Source organism: Rhinopithecus bieti, unplaced genomic scaffold, assembly GCF_001698545.2.
Source record: "Rhinopithecus bieti isolate Rb0 unplaced genomic scaffold, ASM169854v2 scaffold_15087, whole genome shotgun sequence".
Taxonomy (NCBI): domain Eukaryota; kingdom Metazoa; phylum Chordata; class Mammalia; order Primates; family Cercopithecidae; genus Rhinopithecus; species Rhinopithecus bieti.
In genome coordinates, this window is record NW_016808547.1 from 2365361 (window position 1) to 2387362 (window position 22002).

The 22002-nt window shown below is 37.5% G+C and overlaps 1 protein-coding gene across 8 annotated transcripts in view; it reads right to left on the reverse strand.

Annotated features, from left to right (window-relative positions):
* Window positions 1–22002, reverse strand: part of ZFAND6 (zinc finger AN1-type containing 6) — an 82587-nt gene that overhangs the window by 53318 nt on the left and 7267 nt on the right. For 2 of the 8 annotated variants that reach the window (XM_017886828.1, XM_017886827.1), the window contains exon 1: window positions 15349–15435. The exons of 5 other annotated variants lie outside the window; for them this stretch is intronic. The gene's annotated coding sequence lies outside the window, so the exon portion shown is untranslated. Of the gene's footprint in view, window positions 1–15348; window positions 15436–22002 lie in introns of those variants that run through there. One more of the 8 variants, XM_017886823.1, reaches the window with a different exon arrangement.

Below are 22002 nucleotides of genomic sequence, written 5' to 3' on the forward strand. Positions count from 1 at the left end.
GTATTTTCAATAGAGACGGGGTTTCACCATGTTGGTCAGGTTGGTCTCGAACCTCAAGTGATCCACCCGCCTCGGCCCTCAAAGTGCTGGAATTACAGGCATGAACCACTGTGCTCGGCCAAAGTCTTAAAGAATGGAGAAGGTTTAAAATAAGCACAAAGAAAAATGGTAGAGGGTTAGGATGAACAGGATGGACAAGTCCAAGCTGGAATTGTAAGTATAAGGTATGTAGTAAAACTTAAAAAAAAAAAAAGCTATAAAGGGTATTGTTGAGACAACTGACAAAACTAAATATGGACAGTACATTAAATAATACTATTGCATAAAAGTTAAATTTCCTGATTTTGATAATCACACTGTGTAAGAGAATATTTTTGTTCTATGGAAACACATACTGAACTAGGTAGGGGTAAAAGTCTCCAGCTTACTCTCAAATGATTCAGAAAAACACAGTATGCATATATTTATATATACAACGCACATATATGTGTATACTAATTTAATTTTTATATATGCATGTATAATACACACCCAAGGAAAGTAAGAATATGATAAAGCAAACAGGACAGAGTATAACAATTGGGACTCTATAAAAATGATATATGAAAGCTCCTTGTACTGTACATGCAATAACTATGTAAAAGTTTGAAAATAAATACAAATTAAAAGTTACAGAAAAATTCATAGCAGTGTCAAAACAAAACTATATGATTTTCTCTGATAGCACTTAGAAGCAGAGTAGATGGCAAACCTGGTCAAAGATTATAAGCTAAGAATACTGGGAAGAAAAGCGATTGAAGAGGGAACTGAAGCTAGAGGAGAGAATGAAACAGGTGCTAGGACCGGAGATCCTGATAAAGCTTAAAGCTTAAGAATAAATGTGGTGGGAAAAGGAGAATCAGCACTGGCATGACAGGAGGCTACAGTCAGAAAGGTAGGATATTAAGCATTCCAAATCAGAGTTGTTATTAGTCATTTAGGAAACGCAAATTAATCTCACAACAGAATACCACCCCACATCCACTAAAATGGTTAACATTTAAAAGATTGACCACACCAATTTTTGGTGAGGGTGAAGAGAAACAGAATTCCCACGTATGACTAGTGGGCATGTAAAAAACTACAGTTAAATGCGCAATTATCCTAAGATCTAGCAATTCCACTCCTGGGTTTCTACCCACAAGTAACAAAAACATATGCCACACACTTGTACACAAATGTTCACAGCGGCATTATTCACAACAGCCAAAGCATAAAAGCAGCCAAGTGTCCATAGATAGATGAATGGATAAACAAAATGTGGTATGTATATATATAATTAATCCACCTTTAAAAGGAATGAAATTCTGATACATGCTACAATTTGGATGAACCCTGAAGACATGCCAAATTGAATAAGCCACACTACAAAAGGACAGATATTGTATGATTCCACTTACGTGAAGTACTTGGAATGGTCAAATTCACAGTGACAGAAAGAATGTTGGTTACCACTGACTGGGGGAGACATGATTGGGAGTTATAGTTTAATGGGTAGTTTCGGTTTGGGACAATTTTTATAGTTTTGAAGATGGAGAGTGGTTAATAGTTATATAACAATGTGAATGTATTTAATGCTACTGAACAGTCTATTTAAAAACGGTTTAAATGGTAAATTTTATGTATATTTTATCACAATAAAAGATTAAGCTAATGACAGAGAGTGCAACATGAATGTACCTCAAAAACATTTTAAGGTCATGTATTTTATTATTCCATTTATATGAAATGTCAAGAAAGGGCAAATCTATAGATTACTGGTTACCCATGACGGGTGGTAGGAAAGGGGATTGTTTACAAATTGGTTCAAGGGATATTTTGGGTGACAGAAATGTTCTAAAAGTGGATTGTGGTAGTAACAACATAACTTTATAAATTTACTAAAAAATATTGAGCACTTATGAAACAGGTGAATTTTGTGGTATGTAAATTATACCTCAATATAAGAAGTTTTAGGCCAGGTGTGGTGGCTCACGCCTGTAATCCCAGCACTTTGGGAGGCCGAAGCAGGCAGATCACCTGAGGTCAGGAGTTCGAGACCAGCCTGACCAACATGGAGAAACTCCATCCCTACTAAAAATACAAAATTAGCTGGGTGTGATGGTGCATGCCTGTAATCCCAGCTACCTGGAAGGCTGAGGCAGGAAAATCACTTGAACCCAGGAGGCAGAGGTTCCGGTGAGCCGAGATTGTGCCACTGCACTCTAGCCTGGGCAACAAGAGCAAAACTCCATCTCAAAAATAAGTATCAAAATAAATAAATAAATAAAAATAAATTTTTTTTTCACCGATCGAATTGCCAATCAGTAAAAAAAAAAATTAGTATATCTACTGGTATGGGTGCAGATGAACTACCTTTTTTTTTATAGGTCCGGAGACGGAGAGTATAGTACTTACATAATGGTAAGTATTTGTGTGTCTATAAAAAAGGTACAATAAAATACAGTATTATAATCACACGTGACCACAGTCTATATGCAGTCCATCACTGACCAACACATCATGTGGCACATGACTATACATGTAAAGATTTCACAAAATATCCTTAAGTTAAACACACACACAAAATACACCAGGATTTTAAAACAGTATGTACAATATGATCCCCATTTAAAAAATTAAACCTAGGTATGCATGTTTATAGAAAAAAGGCTATACAGATACATAGAAATTTTATTCATTTTATTGCTAAGTAGATGATGAGTGTTTTTTGTTTTTGCCTATCCATTTGCCAAATTTTCCATAATTAATATGTATTTTTTGTTTTGTTTTGTTTTGAGATGGAGTCTCACTCTGTCGCCCAGGTTGGAGAGCAGTGGCGTGATCTTGGCTTACTGCAAGCTCTGCCTCCCGGGTTCACGCCATTCTCCTGACTCAGCCTCCTGAGTAGCTGGGACTATGGGCGCCCGCCACCACGCCTGGCTAATTTTTTGTATTTTTTTAGTAGAGACAGGGTTTCACAGCGTTAGCCAGGATGGTCTTGATCTCCTGACCTTGTGATCTGCACACCTTGGCCTCCCAAAGTGCTGGGATTACAGGCGTGAGCCACCGCGCCCAGCCAATTAATATGTATTTTAATTGTATAATCAGAAAAGTTCAGAAGTGGAATTGTTTTAAGCAATGATAAGGTCTTGATTTTGGGAATTGACTGCGAAAGTTCTGGAGACAACGGTCATAGGAGTTAAAAAAATTAATTTACTTTGAAATTTAAATGAATTTATGTATTCAATAAAAATTAAGCATTTCCTATGTGCCAGCTACTGTTCTAGGATCTGAGGATACAGCAACGAATAAAACAGACCCAAATCCCAGCATTCACAGAAGTGGAAAGTCACTTGAATGGGGTGAAGAACTTAAACCAGGTACAAAAATTCTAAATGAATGTGAAAGAACGATAGAGAGAAAAAAAAGAGATAATGAACAGGAGTAGCCTTGATACTTAACAGAAGAGTAATGGCCTGAAAACACAGACCTCACTCCCTTTTTTACTTCCTTGTAAGAAGTATGGAAGAATCAGCAACCAACACTTGAGGACTAGAAGTAAGTGGCATCCTTTGAAAGATGAAAGCTTCAGTTAGGGCAGGAGACAAAGATTCTGTGAGGAGTTAAGTATCTTGTTCACTACAGAATAGAGCTCTAGAGCAAAAAGGATGAGTAGTAAACTATATTTGGTATAGGAACCAAGGGAGCATGGCAGGATTAACTGACTTCAAAATTCTTAACTAGGTTCAGACTGCAGCTTACAAGGCATTTTGAGGCTTGATGATGATGCAAGATGACAATCACCTGGTCCCCAGATGCTGTGACAGCATATTTATCACTGTATCCTCAGAGTCTAATAGAGTCAAATCTGCAGGTTAGTAAAAGCAAAAACCTTCAATGACTTGAAGAGAAAATCCTAAATAGCAAAATTTAGCATCGCTCAGGAACTTGCTCCAAGAAATAGCTTTGCCTAACTTAGTGTTGTTTTCAAGGAAACTATCATCCCTCTGCCAACCTGGCTTAATGCCTTGGTCATTTCTGACACACTGCCCCCATGTAAATTAGTAATTAAATCAATACTCCTCATCTAACCCTTTTATGCCATTACATCTGGTTTAGGCCCTCCTCCCTCCCACTTCTTGTCCAGTTAGGCCTCAGTTATTAGGAAGTATATCCTTTATTCAAAATGTTTGGGACCAGAAGAGTTTCAGATTTCAATTTTTTTCATATTTTGGAATATCTGCATTAAATACTTAACAGTTGAGCATCCCTAATCTGAAAATCCAAAATCTGAAATGCTCTAATGAACATTTCCTTTCAGCATCGTGTCTGCACTCAGAAAGTTTCCAATTTTGGAGTATTTCAAATTTCGAATTTGGGATGATTGACTTACACTTCATAAATTTCACTTAATCTCTTGCCTCTCTGAACTGATTTGCAGTAACTATGTGTGTGCTGTAATCATTCCCCCTGCCTGTGTTCCCTGATCTAGGCTTAAACAGACTTTGTAAGAAGCAGAGTGCTATAATATTGATAAGGCCTGGATTCGAATCCCAGCTGTTACGTATTAGCTGTGCAATCTTGAACCCACATCACTTTACTGCCTAAGAGGATACTTAAATCCTCTCAGGAGGATCAGACCACTCCCCAGATCAATAATTAAAAGGTTTCCCATCACTAAGAGAATAGGCTTAGCTCATCTTGTCTATCCAGATTCATTCTCCTGCCATTTTTCCTCCTGGGCCCTAAAGCTCTCAACTTCCATGCTTTTGAGAGGGAATTTCGCTCTGTCGCCCAGGCTGGAGCGCAATGGCATGATCTAAGCTCACCGCAACCTCCTCAGCCTCCTGAGTAGCTGGGATTACAGATGCTTGCCATCATGCCCAGCTGATTTTTGTATTTTCAGTAGATACAGGGTTTCACCACGTTGGTTGGGCTAGTCTCAAACTCCTGACCTCAAGTGATCCTCCTGCTTCAGCTTCCTAAACTGCTGGGATTACAGGCATGAGCCACCGTGCCTGGCCTTTCATGGTTAATCATCTCCACGAACAGGCTTTTCTCTCAAGTTACAAGGCTTACCTATCATCCCTTTCACTCACTCTGGTTAACTTTTATTTTCTAAGTCTTAACACATTCACTTTACAGTCTTCTCTGACTCTGCTCCAATGATAATCTGGTCTCTTTTTTTCCCTCATTATCAGTTAACATAAATTCTCTGCATGTTTCCCCAACATGTAAGTTACTAACATAGCACCTAGTTAGTAGGTGCTTAAGAAACTTGTGCAGAATTTATTATTGTGGATAATACCACCACCAATTCACAGGGCTGGGAGGTTTAAAATAACATATGTATAGGCCGGGCACACTGGCTCACGCTTGTATTCCCAGCACTTTGGGAGGCCGAGGTGGGCAGATCACGAGGTCAGGAGATCGAGAACATCCTGGCTAACATGGTGAAACCCCGTTTCTACTAAAAAATACAAAAAATTAGCCGGGCATGGTGGCGGGCGCCTGTAGTCCCAGCTACTCAGGAGGCTGAGGCAGGAGAATGGCGTGAACCCGGGAGGCGGAGCTTGCAGTGAGCCGAGATCACACCACTGCACTCCAGCCTGGGCAACAGAGGGAGACTCCGTCTCCAAAAAAATAAATAAATAAAATACGTATATATGTATAGGATACATAGCAGGTGCTCAGTCCACCATTTTTTCTATACCATATCCACCTCAGAGAAGACTTTATAAAAGAAAATTAAGGGAGGTGAGGACAGTTCAACTGAATAACAAACTTCTAAGATGGAATTCTGATTTTTAGTTCATAGGAAATCAAAGAACCAGAAAATATAAATTCAGCAAAACAAGGAGGGAAGCATGGTCCAATCCTCATAAAATCCTTAAGTATCTGGAACTCTTACCAATTTCCATCATTTGACACTCACTAAAATAAGAATGAATAATCCCTGTTACATGCATCTTTCCTACCTTTCCCAGAAAGTCACTTGACAGTGATACTGAGATACCAAACCCAAAGGTTTAGGAACATTCGTAAAATTACTCAGGTTATCATGGAGCTTCAAAAACAGCCACCAGTAGTCTCCCTGCCTTGAATTCCTCTTCCCAAGTAAACCTTCCCTCTCCAAGTAAACCTGAATAGCAAGATCATGCTCTGGTGTTAGCCTTCCCATTTTCAATCTAGGCTCTGCCACATAACCCATCTCTCTATAACTTAGCAATGTCATCTGTGAAACAGGCACAAAGTTAACGTGTCTCACAATGCCTAATATGAGATGCAATTAAATTAATATTCTAAACTCTGTTTTTTCACTTATTTGCATAGAAGCCTTCATAATTCACCACTGCTCAGTCACACCATTCCCATATCCTGTATGTACTCCATGCCTCTTCCCCACCTGGGCTTACTGGAAAAGTGAGAAATTAAATGGCACCTGCTAAACCAGCAAAATTTTGGTTGGCGTATCCAGAATCTATTACTCCTTCCATTTTGCCATTCCAGGACTGCCTCTTTCCGGGTAAATAAAATAAAGCTTTTAGTGTACATTTAGTCTCAAACCTATCTGGCAAACCTTCAAGGAATGTCTCAGATTTTACTTTTTCTAATTTTCTTATGATCTTAGCTTACCTTTCTCCCCACTTGAACTTCTATAGCAATCATCTATAACAAAACACAATTTTGCACTCAGTAATACATGATCCTGACATTAAACTGAATTAAGTCTGGCCCAAGGCTGCCTCCATCCATATTTTAGGTTTGGCCCAAAGTTTCTCCCTACATAGTGAACTATAAAGCTAACTTGATATGTAAGCAAACTGTAACCTACTCTTGTAACAAGTAGCCAAGTCTCAGCCAATCACAGTAGCTGAGTTTCAGCCAATCACAGGTGGACAACTGTTCAAACTGTGTTCAGATGAGGCAAAGGCTGCTGTAACCAATCCAGCTGTTACTGCACCTCACTTCCCTTTGCTGTATGTATGTCACTTCCCCTTTTCTGACCATAAATGTTATCTGACAATACAGTACACTCTGGTGTCCTTTTGAACTGTTCTGGTTCTGGGAGCTTCTTGGTTCTTGAATTGCTTTTTGCTCAACTAAATTCCATTAAATTTGTCTAAAGTCTTTAACACTGACTTATCAGATAGGAAATATTCATATCCCCTAGTTTTATCAAACAGTGAGTTTCCTCCAGAAAAGGACCATTTTACAGTACTTTGCAAGCTCATCTGACTATGTAACTAGTTTGACTACCTGACTAGGCTGTATGCACACAACTCAATACAAATTTGTTACTGAAACAATTATTTTAGGCAATCAATGTCACCTTTTCAATGTAGGTTTTCATTTGAAAGTCTCCAAAGAACACATTTTCTACAAAAGTAAACGTATTTTTAAAATTCCTAACCTACTGAGATTCAGTATTCATTCAGAGAAAAGATAATCTTACAGTAGTCCACCCTTATCCACTGATAAAGTTTGTGTATTTGTCCCCACTCACATCTCATGGGTGAACTGTAATCCCCAGTGTAGGAGGTGGGGCCTGACGGGAGGTGACTGGATCATGGGGATGGAGGAGTTCTCATGAATAGCTTAACACCATCCCCCTGGTGCTGTCCTTGAGATAGTTTTCACAAGATCCGGCTGCTTAAAAGTGTGTGGCACCTCCCCCAACCTCATTCTCTCTTTAGCGCCTGGCTTTTGTCATGGGATACACCAGCTCCCTCTTTGCCTTCCACAGTGATTGTAAGCTTCCTGAGGCTTGATCAGAAGCTGAGCAGATGTCTGGTGCCATGTTTCCTGCACAGCCTGCAGAACCATGAGCCAATTAAACCTTTTTTCTTTACACTCAGTCTCCCTCATTTCTTTATAGTAATGCAAGAATGACCGAATACATCCAAGATTTCATTGTTGGCTGTTTCAGTTACCTGAGATCAACCACAGCCTGAAGATATCAAGATATTTAAAAGGGAGGGAGACCATATTCACATAACTTTGATTACAGTATAATTATTATATTATTGTTAATTTCTTACTATGTCTAATTTATAAAACTATGTCATAGGTATGTATGTATGCATAGGACAAAACACAGCACATATAGGTTTGGTAATATCCACAGAGGGTCTTCAAACGTATCCCCCACGGATAAGGGGCAATTACTGTATATATTTGAAACAATTATCTTAAAAAATTTAAGAAAACTGGTTGTGTAGGCCAGGTGCAGTGGCTCCTGCCTGTAATCCTAGCACTTTGGGAGGCCAAGGTGGGTGGATCACCTGAGGTCAGGAGTTCAAGACCAGCTTGGCCAACATGGTGAAACCCCGTTATCACTAAAATACAAAAACTTGCTGGTCATGATGGTGGGTGCCTGTAATCCCAGCTACTCGAAGGCTGAACGGGAGAATCGCCTGAACCCCGGAGATGGTGGTTGCAGTGATCCGAGATTGCACCACTGTACTCCAGCCTGGGCAGCTGAGTAAGACACTCCATCTCAAAAAGAAAAAGAAAGAAAGAAAAAAAAAACCATAAAAACGGTTGTGTATTCTATTTCTCAAAGCTAAGGGCTGGGTGTAGTGGCTCACACCTATAATCCCAGCACTTTGGGAGGCCAAGGCAGGCGGATCACGATGTCAGGAGATCAAGACCATCCTGGCTATGGTGAAACCCCGACTCTACTGAAAATACAACAAAATTAGCCGGGGGTGGTGGTGGGTGCCTACAGTCCCAGCTACTCGGGAGGCTGAGGCAGGAGAATGGTGTGAACCCAGGAGGCGGAGCTTGCAGTGAGCAGAGATCACGCCACTTCACTACAGCCTGGACAACAGAGCAAGAGAGCAAGACTCTGTCTCAAAAAAAAAAAAAAAAAAAAGGCTAAGGAAAACATTCTTTTCAAATTATATATCATATTAATCTATTATAACATTCAAAATCTATTAAGTCATTATTTTACATTTTTATTATTTAACGTATACCAAAAGAACGGAGTAAATAAATAATCTACAGAATAGGAGAAAATATTCACAAACTATGTGCCTCTGACAAAGGTCTAATATCCAGGATCTATAAAACAATTCAACAAGCAAGAAACAAATAATCCCATTAAAAAATGAGCAAAGGACAGGAACCGATATTTCTCAAAAGAAGACATAAATACAGCCAACAAATACATGAAAAAATGTTCAACATCACCATCACTAATTATTAGAGAAATACAAATCAAAATCAAAATATCATCTCACACCAGTCAGAATGGCTATTATTAAAAAGTCAAAAAAATGACACATGTTGGCGAGGTTTCCGAGAAAATGGAATGCTTATACACTGTTAGTGTTAAGGTAAATTAGTTCAGCCACTGCGAAAAGCAGTTTGGAGATTTCCCAAAGAACTTAAAACACAACTACCATTAGATCCAGCAATCCCGTTACTGGGTGTATACTCAAAGGAAAATAAATCATTCTACCAAAAAGACATGTGCACTCATTTATTTTCATCACTATTCACAATAGCAAAGACACAGAATTAACCTAGGTGCCCATCAACAGTGGCCTAAAGAAAATGTGGTACATATACATTATGGGATACTATATGCAGCCATAAAAAAGAACAAAATCATGTTCTTTGTAGCAACATGGATGGGGCTGGAGGCCACTATCCTGAGTTAATGCAGGACAGGAAACCAAATATCACATTTTCACTTATACATGGGAGCTAAGCACTAAGTACACAAGGACATAAAGATGAGAACAATAAACACTGGAGACAATTAGAGGGAAGGGCGGGGGAGAGACAAGTGTTGAAAACCTATTAATACCTATCAGGTACTATGTTCACTGAGTGATGGGATCGTTTGTACGTCAAACCACAGTGACAGGCAATTTACCCATGTAACAAACCTGCACATGTACCCCTGAACCTAAAATAAAAGTTAAAAAACTGAAATATAGCAAAAGACTATTTTGGATAGTAAATAATGTCACATTAAGTTTTGAAGGCCGGGCGCAGTGGTTCACACCTGTAATCCCAGCACTTTAGGAGGCCGAGGTGGGCATATCACAAGGGTCAGGAGTTCCAGACCAGCCTGGCCAATATGGTGAAACCCCATCTCTACTAAAAATACAAAAATTAGCCGGGTGTGGTGGCAGGCACCTGTAGTCCCAGTACTCAGGAGGCTGAGACAGGAGAATCACTTGAACCAGGGAGGTGGAGGCTGCAGTGAACCGAGATCAGGCCACTGCACTCCAGCCTGGGTGACAGAGCAAGACTCTGTCTCAAAAAAAGAAAAAAACAAAAAAAAGATAAAGAGTTACGATAGCATGGCGCTTCCTGCCTCTAAAAAAATTGTAACTGGTAAAAACAAAAAAGAAAGGAAAACCACTCCTATTCTTATAATGGATAATTCATGGATTTTTATTATGCTTATAATTACCTTTAATTCCCAACTATAGTTAAGAATTTGATCCCTTCAAATAAAGAAGTACTGGTAATATTTACCTCCATTTCAAAAGTTTCATCAATTTGATCTTTTTCCTTTACCACCAAGTTGCTTTCAAAGCTATGAATAGAAAGGCTACTTTTCTTTTTTTGGTCCAATAGAGGTCCTTTTGCTTTAAAATATGTTAGAGGGGAATGGCACAGAGGACAAAGAGAAAATATTTTAAATGAAAATGATTCCAAATCAACTATTTTTCAGTTCACGTCAATTTCATTTGCAAGTAATGTTGGCTGCAGTATTTAACTTTTTTGATGATATAATATTCGATGCAAAATAATCTATGTAGCTTCTCTACCCTATGTATAAGTTACTTAGTAAGTTAGCTGACTTTTGTTCACAGGTGCTTTATATATCTGCATGCAGAATGAGCACAAGGTCCAAGCCAATAGTTATTTAAGGACTTGTTAGCATTTCAAATAGCTTAAAGTGCTTTTGCACTTTGCCTAATCTTCCTACTACACAGGTTGGTCTCAAGCTTTTATTAAATGTGAGGAATTCAACAGCTATGAAACTCAAAACTATGTGCATAAGGAAAACTACCTTTCCTTTTCCTGTCTCTCATTCTTTATCTTCTTACATTCTGGGGATGCTAAAATGTTTAATATCCTTTTTCAAAGTGTTTCAAAAACTGTCAGAAATACTTTTTTAAAAAATGTTTGTTTCCCTTAAAGCATTTTAGACAGGCAGCAAGTTTTCAGTATGCCTTAGAAGAAGGAACTACAAATAGCTGGTTAAAGAGTAAAGTGGAATGATGTGTGGGGAAAAAAGGAATAGAGAAGTAAGCTCAGGAAAGCACACAGCTCAGTGCGTAAGGGAAAGGACTTCTGGTCTGACAAACCTCAGTTTTAAAGTATGCTAGCCATTTACCAGCCAAGGAGACCTTAGACAAATTAGCTAACCTTTCTAAATTGACTTACTGGTTCAATGATAGTAACAGTACTTAGCATGGGGACCATCTGAAAGAACATTTAGCACAGAATTAGCTGGTGTTATTCTTCACTCTAGCTAGTATGCTAGTATTCACTGACGAAAATGAAGCAGAGAAAAACAGATACGACTGCACAGTAAAGAATGTATTATATAGAGCCTAAAATGGAAATGAAGATCAATTAGGGGGTTGTTTAGTCATCTAAGGAAGAAATCATACCATGGCCTTATGCTAACATGTGAAGGAAAAAAAAAAAGATCGATTCTAGAGACACTAAATTTAAAATTTATAGGCTAATTGTGGCTAGCTGGTGATGAAGGAGAAGAATCAGAATGACAATCAGATTCTGGCTTGGGTGGTAGCATCACCCATTTACTGTGACTTTTGGTGAGCTGGATAAATATGGCTCTCAGATACAAAAAAAAATTTTGGATTTTAGATACAGACGTTGGAACCATTAATATGTATAGTATGTTAATTAAAGATATGGGACTGGAGATTATCAAAAGGGAAGTCTAGAGAAGAGTTAAGAACAAAATCCTATGAACTTCTATTACTTAATGGCTGTAAAGAAGAAAAATTTGCAAAGGACACAAATCACTAATGAGGAAAGCATAGACAGTATCATGAAACTAATAAGAGTTTCAAGCAGGAAAAGTAGTCAATGGCACTAAATGTTGCTGAGAAATCTAGCACTTACAAAAATCTATTGGTAGCACATGACACAGGGTATTTATACTGGGGAGGGGAAAAAAAGGTATAAACAGTGATAGATGGATCTTCTCTCTTCTACCAAAGCGCTACTAACCACAAAACTGTTTTGAGTTCATTTTCTCTAATGGCATACAAACACGGAAAACCATATTTAGTCAAACAAGTTCACAGACACATCAGTTCAAAAATTAGCATTAATAGGTTTCGACAAAAATGGCTCTAGGTTCTTTCAAGTTTTATCAACTTACTGCCAATTAAATTTTTTCCTCGTATTATTTGGAGGGAAAAAAATCACTATGTTCCTCTTGAATGGCAACTAACACAGACTTTGAATACATTATTTCATCTCCAATGTAAGGGAATAAAACGCAACCATCACTCTTCGTATCTTGACCCAAATACCTAGGTCAATTTAAAAGTTTTCTTCTCCTTGTAGAAAACTAGTTTCTACTCTCCCTACGAAACCAAGAAGATATTCCCTAAATCTGCCAACATAAGATCAGTAGTATTGCAGAGTTACAGTTATAGAAACCACTAAAAGAACATCATTTCTTTACCCTGGGGTACCCAGCAAAATGTAATCAACAGCTAAACTTGAAATAACTTTCACTACAGTATTTACAATTATCTTTATCTCTATTTGATAGCAATAACATTACATTTTATGAAGACAATCAAATTACATGTCAAATTACCAATATTCATGATATAAATATGGAAAATTTTAAACTTCTCTCTATCTCAAATGTTCCAGACACCAAAGTATCTGAAAAAAAAAAAAAAAATCAAACCATAAAAGTAGACATTAAAAAAAACCTTCCCCTGAAACAAACACAACAACATACCAGCATTAGCTCTGAAAGTCAGAGATACTAAATTATCAGTTAACTGAAATAAAAGTTGACACAAAGTAAGTTAAATTATTTAAATTGCAAAATGAGCTAGACTAACTCAATACCATACATGCTCAACTACTGGTTGCATCAATGAGTTATAGCTCAGCCCATGGCTTATCATTACTCCCCATTTCTAAGAAAAATTAGGATTGTCTTTGATTTTAACACAACTTAAGTTTATTCTGGAACGTTACTCATTTATAAGCCAGTTACGCCTATTTCATTTAACAGACTAGCTAGTAAGAGTATACATAATCCGTGGTCAATGCCAACAAAGCATGCTCTTAAAGACAAATAGAAACAACGTATGTCTAGCACCACTATATGTGTGTAAAGTTAAGTTCTTACCTGTAACTGAAACCTATAAAATACTGGAAAGATGCTGATATACCATTTCAAAGCCTGTAATTATTCATAACAGTTATCTGTTTCCGAAGCATAGTTTTAAAACTCAAAATTAAGAAATGCACAAATAATGACATGTTTTGAGGCAGGTAAACTAAGGTTAACTGGTGCTGCTCCAGTCTCCTCCTAAAAATGTTTGATATATTTTCTTGAAAGAAAATATTTCTTCTGACATGTGCTTACCAGAAGAAAAAGAAAAGCCAGCCTGAATAACAAAGCCAGTGTAAAACATTAAGCCCCATACTTACTAATAGCAATACATACAAATAAGTATATGAAATATCTAACAGAGATACAATTGCTCACTTAAGTGGGTAAAGTTTTTCCAATTTCCTTCAGCTGATTTTCATATCCAGAAAAATTTATTTATATCCATCTACATCTTGGAAAATGGTGTTGAAAATAGGCAAAAACGAATCAACAAGTCAGAGAGCTCCATAGGCACACTTTAACAGAACATTTCAGGCTACACATTAGAAAAACTTTGAAGCACATTCTGCTGGTGTCAATATAAACTGGTGTAACTTTTTAGAAAAACAATTTGGCCAGTGAAGTGTTCATATCCTTTGATCTAGGTAAGGCCACTCCAAGATTTTTCCAAAAGAAATCTTTTTTAAAAGGAAAATAGTTTATAGCTACACACAGATGTGTGTTCAATGTAATACTACTAAAAATGACAAAAAATTAGTAACCTAAAAGTAGACAAGTCAAAAAACTAGGTTAATTAAGGTCACATCAATTTAGGAGAATTACAGAGTTACTGAAATGAAAACAATTTCAACAGTTAGTTAAGTGAAAACATAAAACTGCACAAATTCATAATTATTGGAAAACTGCAAGAATATAAGATAGAGAAGGGAACAGCAAAAATATGAGATGACCAAACAATGATCTTCTGGTGGGTAAATAGGTAACTTTTCTTGATTTCATTATTATTACACTATTGTTTAAGCAACAGATAGAGCAGAAAAGCATTAATTTAAAAACCTTTGCATGATCCGGAACAAGCAGCATAGCAAATACAATAGCTGAAAATGCTTAGCCGGCATTTGTTCTGATTACTGCAATGATTATTGCAATTTATACCTTAATTTCTGTGAGAACAAAGAGCAACAATATAAAGAAAACAGTCTCTAAAAAAATATTCTTGTACTGAAATACACTACAATTACTTCATAAATAAGAAATGTAAATAGTATCAGATACTTTAAAAAAAGTTTTAGTAGCCTACCTATAGCTTTTAAAAATACAAATCCTGTTTCAAAATGTTAATTACTTATCTCCACCTTTGAAAGAAATGAAGAGTGAATGAAGAAGAAAGCAGTTTTACTTTGTTCATCAACGGCCTTTTAAAACAAAGCTAAAATTATGAGCATATTAAAATGTCAACATATTGTTAAAACATACTGAAATTAAAGGGGGGATTGTGCTGGGGTTAAAAAAATTAAACAGTTGGCATTTCAATTTATTAAAAAAGACTTATTTAAGCCTATCACATTTATCTTTCAGCAACTTACATTTTAAGTTTAAGGAAAATGACATATCAAATGAACCTTCTCAAGATGTCATTTATGAAAACTGACAACTGACTGTTCGAACAACCAATCCCAAAGAAAAGCCTGTTATTGAAGATGATTTGGAGTCTAAGATTTTTTGATGACACTCATATTCTGAACTAAAAATAATGATAGGAGAAAGTCAAGTTTGATTCTCTGAACACCTATTTCCTGTCCAAACAGCCCTTTTGTTCTGCTTCCCTGCTTAATTTTAGTGTTCAGTTTGCATCAGAAAATAAAAACAATGACAAAACCTAGCACACACAGAATCATAAAGAAGCAAAATTATAAAATAAAGGATCATAAAAGATTAGAACAAAATCCTACCAACAAAACCTCCACAATTTTCTGTTTGCTTCACCTCAGATTAACTTCACTTGAAGCTGTACTCCAAAGCAACCAAACCTGAATACCAAGCTCCACCTTCTCCAATTCTAGTGGTTGAAGAGTAAAATCTCCTCCCTGTTAGTGAAACTGATAATTGTGATTGGATACTGCTAATATCCATTATTTTAAAGAACTTTTCCTTGCTAGCAGGTTAGGTTAGACACACTAAAACCCCCTGGATAAGCTGGTTTCTTAAAGAAACAGTAGATAAGGTTTCAGTTTTCCCATCATATACTGTTTGCTTACCCTTTTCTAGGTGAAAAATAAACTAAGTAACATAAATGAAAATCTCACAGAAGCAGCTGTTACCAACTGTTTAAAATACAACGCTTTTAATCTAAATCATTTGTTTTTTTTTGGAGCAATGAAGGTGAAGTTATGCTTTAAAGACAGATTATTTTAATAGAGTTCACATTTTACCTGAATATTGTAAAAGGGCAACAGAAAATTCATTACAATATGTTGCTAAGAGGAACAAACTAATGTTTTTTCTAAGACTTAAAGAGAAAACTATAACTTAAGTGAAAATATACAGCACTAAAATATTGAATGCAAAAGATTCATTTCTAAGCTGTCTATCAAATTCACTGACACTTATGTTCTCAGTATCACAACAGAGTAGAAATGTTAGTGACATCAAAGGTTGATATTTCTACTTAAAACTGAAGACTGGGCAGAAATATTACATTTAACAGATACGACATGTGAGTATTTTGCCAACATTAATGCTTAACCACTTGCAAACAGAGATCTAAAAGCAAAAGGCACATGTTCTAATGACCTGTTCAGGTATAAAATTTAGAAAAGTTTAAGTCTTTTTCATATTTTTTTTTAATGTGTGGAAACTACTTTGCACTCTATAACTTCAAAGTGGCATGGGCACCCTAAAGTGAAAGGTATATTCCTCTTAAACTTCTCACTAAGCTACATTAAATTGTATTTTTACTACAGAGATCCTAAAGAGATACTATCCAGGAACTCTGATTTTTAAGCAAAAAAGACAGACTGTCACTTTATACACTACTAGGTTTGCTATTTTTACATTATAAGTTTATATATTTTAATTAGAACTGCTTATGTTTTTAGCAGCTTGGCCCATCAAATATTACTCTGACATTAATCATTACCTGACTGATTCAATGGCATTTTACATCTAATTAACTGTGTAAGTATACTTTTTACCTCTACCAAAAATCCTGTGATTCATAAACTCGAAATTAAAGCATATTAGAGTGACTTCTTCTTAAAATATGTTTTCAATGTTTGGTTTGCATCAGAAAATAAAAACGGTGACAAAACCTTTCAACATTTTAAAGTTTTCGAAGTTCAAAATCTTGCAACCATTTTTCCCCAGAGAAAACTCACATATTAGAACACAAAGCCAACAAAATTGTTTTGAATACAAAGGGAAGTCTTTGTAACAAACTGAAAATTCACATAATTGCAACTAGACATGAATATGGAGCAATACCCTGCTGAAGCCCAAACAGCTGCATAATCTATTATGCCCTTTAAGTGGACAAATTGAAAGAGCCAATTCACAGAGGTCTAGTCCCAGGATCCTTTGCAAGGATTCACTGTTTTGAATGCCCAGCACTTCATGAGTCAAGTTCAGGTTTTCTTCCCACTGTGTGGACACTCTTGCAAAAGAACACTGGAAGCAGTGGAGGCACAGAAGCAATCAGCAAAAAGAATACACAGCTTGAATTACAGCATAAGACTTGAGGAAAAGTGACTGTAGATGGCCAAAAGTTTTATGGAAAAAAAAAAGAGTTAGCAAACATTTTAATCTTAAAATCTGGCAAGCATAAAATTAGTAGACAGCTATGGAAACCAAATAAACCTTTGCTCTCGCATCAATTTTTCACTTCAAAGTTAATTACAAAACAAACACGAATCGTACTCTAATATAACACCAAGACCACTCTCAATCTATATATAACCAAGAGAAAAGAGAACTGTGTACTTAGTGAATCCAGATTGTTTAAAGATCTCTGGGACCTGCTTGAAAGAACATCAAGGTGATTATCATTTTAGGTAGCAAACAGGTTAAAGTTAAGAGTAGTTTATTCCATTTCTAAATCAGCAGCAACAGAAAACAACAGCAAAAATAAATAAAAAGAAAGCAATGTCACAACCATAAAATTTATAACCGAGATAATATGAAAACAAGGAGCCTGCAAAAAGCTCTGGAGCTCCCTGACTGCGTGCAGTAACAACACTTTTTAAGCATCAAGTATTCAAAGGATGTATTGTACATTATTTGTGGGAGCCCAGAAAGTTTCCCAAATCTTATCAGCTAAAAACAATTTAGAAGAGAACAAGCCACTGAACAATTTGGTCCCACTTCACTTTTGATTAAAAAGACCCTACTTATATTAAGAATCAGTATCTAGACTATTAGGAACAACTTTTAGCAGAATATATACAGAACAGGGCAAACACTTTCTTAGAATTTTGAAGGATTCCGGATAGTTCAAATTGCTCTTCCTACAAAAGAAATTAATCCTGGGCATTTTCTCTGGCACAGCTGGTGGTTTATTATAGTAGTTGATAAAAAGACCACCCTGACATTAGCAAAACATGACTGGGATCACTAAGGATAAACTGAAAAACACCTCAACCGGGAATAAAAAATAAAAAAAATATGGCCGGGTGTGGTAGCTCTAGCCTGTAATCCTAGCACTTTGGGAGGCAGAAGCAGGTGGATCACAAGGTCAGGAGTTCAAGACCAGCCTGGCCAAGATGGTGAGACCCCGTCTCTACTAGAACTACAAAAATTAGCTGGGTGCAGAGGCAGGCGCCTGTAATCTCAGCTACTTGGGAGGCTGAGGCAGGAGATTTGCTTGAGGTTGCAGACATTGCACTCCAGCCTGGGTGACACAGTAAGACTCTGTCTCAAATAAATAAATAAAAATAAAAAATATTTTCCTGGCCAATACACATTGCCTACAAAAGTAAGCTACATTTGAGCTTGCAATTCCTGGTGTCTCTCTCCTGACTCCTTAAGGAAAAGATTACAAGGTGTGTAGGAGGAGTTGGGGAGTTTGACTGAATAGGCCATTCAGTCAACTGCGAACACAAAGGAAACATTAAGGAAACATACAGATGAGAAAGCATAAACCAAGCTGATAGGATAAGGTATCTTTCTACAAAAAACACAGTAAATTGCTTTGTTTTAGGTCTCAAGGGATAAACAAGGTTACGATTCATACAAAATAAAAAGAAACCCAGATCACAATAGTGAGACAAAAGTAAAAGAGAAGACATTTATAATACTCAACTATTAAGATTTTAAGAGTCATACATTTTCATGTGCCAAATAACATACCATAGATCATCTAAGAAAACGTGCTAGACATACAAAAACGAAGAGAAAATAGACTGGCCAACTTTAAATTCCCTCTCTCTCCTTGGAGGCCTAAACCAGAAAAAAAAATAAAATATTACATAAAAGACAAAGACTAACTCTTCATATAGCTACCAAAAGAGCTTTTCTCAACCAGTTTAATCAGTCACAAAGAAAACGAACAATTCTGAAAAGCAAAAGTTGAATAGGTAACATTCTCTGTGAACTATACAATAACATTCAAAAGTTAATAGAGTTAGTTTATTCATTCACCAAATCTTTTGAACGTCTATTATGTGCTGAAGATACCACAGTAAATAAAATGGATATAGTCCCTACCATGGTAGAAACTTATGGTCAAGTCAGACCAGTGCTGTCTCACAGAAACATGAGAGCCGTATGTGATTTTCTATTTCCCAGTAGTCACACTGAAATATAAAAATTGGCTGGGCACAGCGGCTCACGCCTGTAATCCCAAGACTTTCAGAGGCCAAGGCAGCCAGATCACTTGAGCTCAAAAGTTCAAGACTAGCCTGGGCACCGCAGTGAAACCCCATCTCTACAAAAAAGTTAAAAAAATTTTTTTTAAATTATCCGGGCGTGGTGCTGCGCCTGTAGTCGCAGCTACTTGGGAGGCTGAGGTGGGAGGATCCCTTGAGCCAGGGAGGTTGAGACTACAGTGAGCCAACATCACACCACTGCACTCCATCCTGGGTGACAAAGGCAACACCATGTCTCAAAAACAAACAAACAACAACAATAACAAAAATTAATAGGCCAGGAGCGGTGGTGCTCGCCTGTAGTCCCAGCTACTTGGGAAGCGGAGGCAGGAGAATCACTTGAACCCAGGAGGCAGAGGCTGCAGTGAGCTGAGACTGTGTGCACTTCAGCCTGGACGACAGAGTAAGACTCCGTTTAAAAAAAAAAAAAAATTTTTGTTTTAATTAAAAAAAACAGTAATAGTATATTTTAACACAATATACGTAAAATATGTAATCTATGTAATCAATATTTTAAAAATTGAGATATTTTCATTGTTTGTACTAGAAATCAAGTTCCTGTTTCATACTCAGTACATCAATTCAGACTTGCCACATCTCAATAGTCAGATGTGACTATTTAAATAAAATATGGTAGCCATTAGCCACAGGACTATAAATTAAGATAAATATCTATTATTGCAGAAGACTCTGTATCTCTGCTGTCCAACACAATCGCCACTAGCCACATAAGGCCACTGAGTGAGCACCTAAAATGTGACTAATACAAATAAGGAACTGAATTTTTAATATTAAATTAAATTTAAATTTATTTAAATAGCCACAAGTGGCTGGCAGCTACAGGACTGTATGGATCTGAAAGAAGAAATAGACGCTAAAACAATTCACACAAACTTAATGAACTGGAGTTGTTACAAATGTTTATGAAAGAAAAGCCCAATACAAAATGAGCACATGAAGCCAACAGAAAGACCTAACCTATTTTGTGGCATCAAGGAAGGATTCCTCAAAGAAATCACAACTAAGCAAAACAAAAGCATATGCAAAGGTCTTGAGTAGAGAAAACTGAAAACACAGTAGAAATAATGAAGAAAAGTAAAAGGGGTAAAATAATATATGCTATTTGTAGGAGACTGATTTGGATCACAAATCGAAACTCCACAGGAAGGCAGGAGGGGTGGAAGCAGCCCTACCATTTGGAAATAAAAAATAAAAGTCTCCCAAACAAGTCCTGAAACAAAGCCTGTCCCACTGTCCTCACTCAGTAAACTGCAGTCATTCCAATCTTCTGTCAAATTCAAAGTCAAGTCAAGCACTTTGCCTACGTGCCATTTGTGCCAGCAGTTCCCTTCACTTGGGAAACCTCCTCCAACTTCTTGATTTTAGAACTCAGAATCACAGGACAAGTTTTGGAGCAGTGATCCAGTTGGAAGATGGGGAAGAGGCCTGAAACTGCAAAGCAATTTTCTTTTTTTTTTTTTTTTTTTGGAGATGGAGTCTCACTCTGTCGCCCAGGCTAGAGTGCAGTGGTGCAGTCTCGGCTCACTGCAACCTCTGCCTCCAGGGTGCAAATGATTCTCCTGCCTCAGCCTCCCGAGTAGCTGGGATTACAGGCACCGGCCACCACACCCAGCTAATTTTGGCATTTTCAGTAGAGATGAGGTTTCGCCACGTTGGTCGTCAGGCTGGTCTTGAACTCCTGACCTCAGATGATCTCAACCACGCCTGCAAAGCAATTTTCACAAAATATTTTGCCAAAAAAACTTAGTCATTTCAGTCAGGTGCAGTGGCTCACGCCTGTAATCCCAGCACTTTGGGAGGCTGAGGTGGGTGGATCACCTGGGGTCAGGAATTTGGGACCAGCCTGGCCAACATGGTGAAACCCCATCTCTACTAAAAATACAAAAATTACCCAGGCATGGGGGCACATGCCTGTAATCTCAACCACTCAGGAGGCTGAGGCAGGAGAATTGCTTGAACCCAGGAGGCAGAGGCTGCAGTGAACCAAGATTGCACTACTGCACTCCAGCCTGGGCAACGCAGCAAGACTCCATTTTTCTTTTTTTTTTTTTTAATGTTTTGATAGATTGGGAAAGCTAAAGAAACTCCCATACACACCTTGGTGCCACTGATCAATTTAAATGTGACATCCTCAGAGAGACAGTCACAGATCATCCGATTAGCACCTTCTATTATTTATTTACTTCCTAGGCACTTGTCGAAATCTGAAATTCTTTATTTTTGTCTATATTGGTTTGTCTATATTGACAGACTAACTGCATGAAGTCAAGAGACCTTGTCTTGCACACAATTGTGTCCTCAGTACTTGGCACAACGTCTAGATGCAGCAGGTACTTAAATACTTGTTGAAAAAATAAAAACTGCAACTCTAGGGGTTTTTAAACATATAAACATAAAAATATTACTCATCAAAATTTAAGTAATAGTTAAAGCTGGCCGGGCGCGGTGGCTCAAGCCTGTAATCCCAGCACTTTGGGAGGCCGAGACGGGCGGATCACGAGGTCAGGAGATCGAGACCATCCTGGCTAACACTGTGAAACCCTGTCTCTACTAAAAATACAAAAACTAGCCGGGTGAGGTGGCGGGCGCCTGTAGTCCCAGCTACTCGGGAGGCTGAGGCAGGAGAATGGCGTAAACCCGGGAGGCGGAGCTTGCGGTGAGCTGAGATCTGGCCACTGCACTCCAGTCCGGGCGACAGAGCGAGACTCCGCCTCAAAAAAAAAA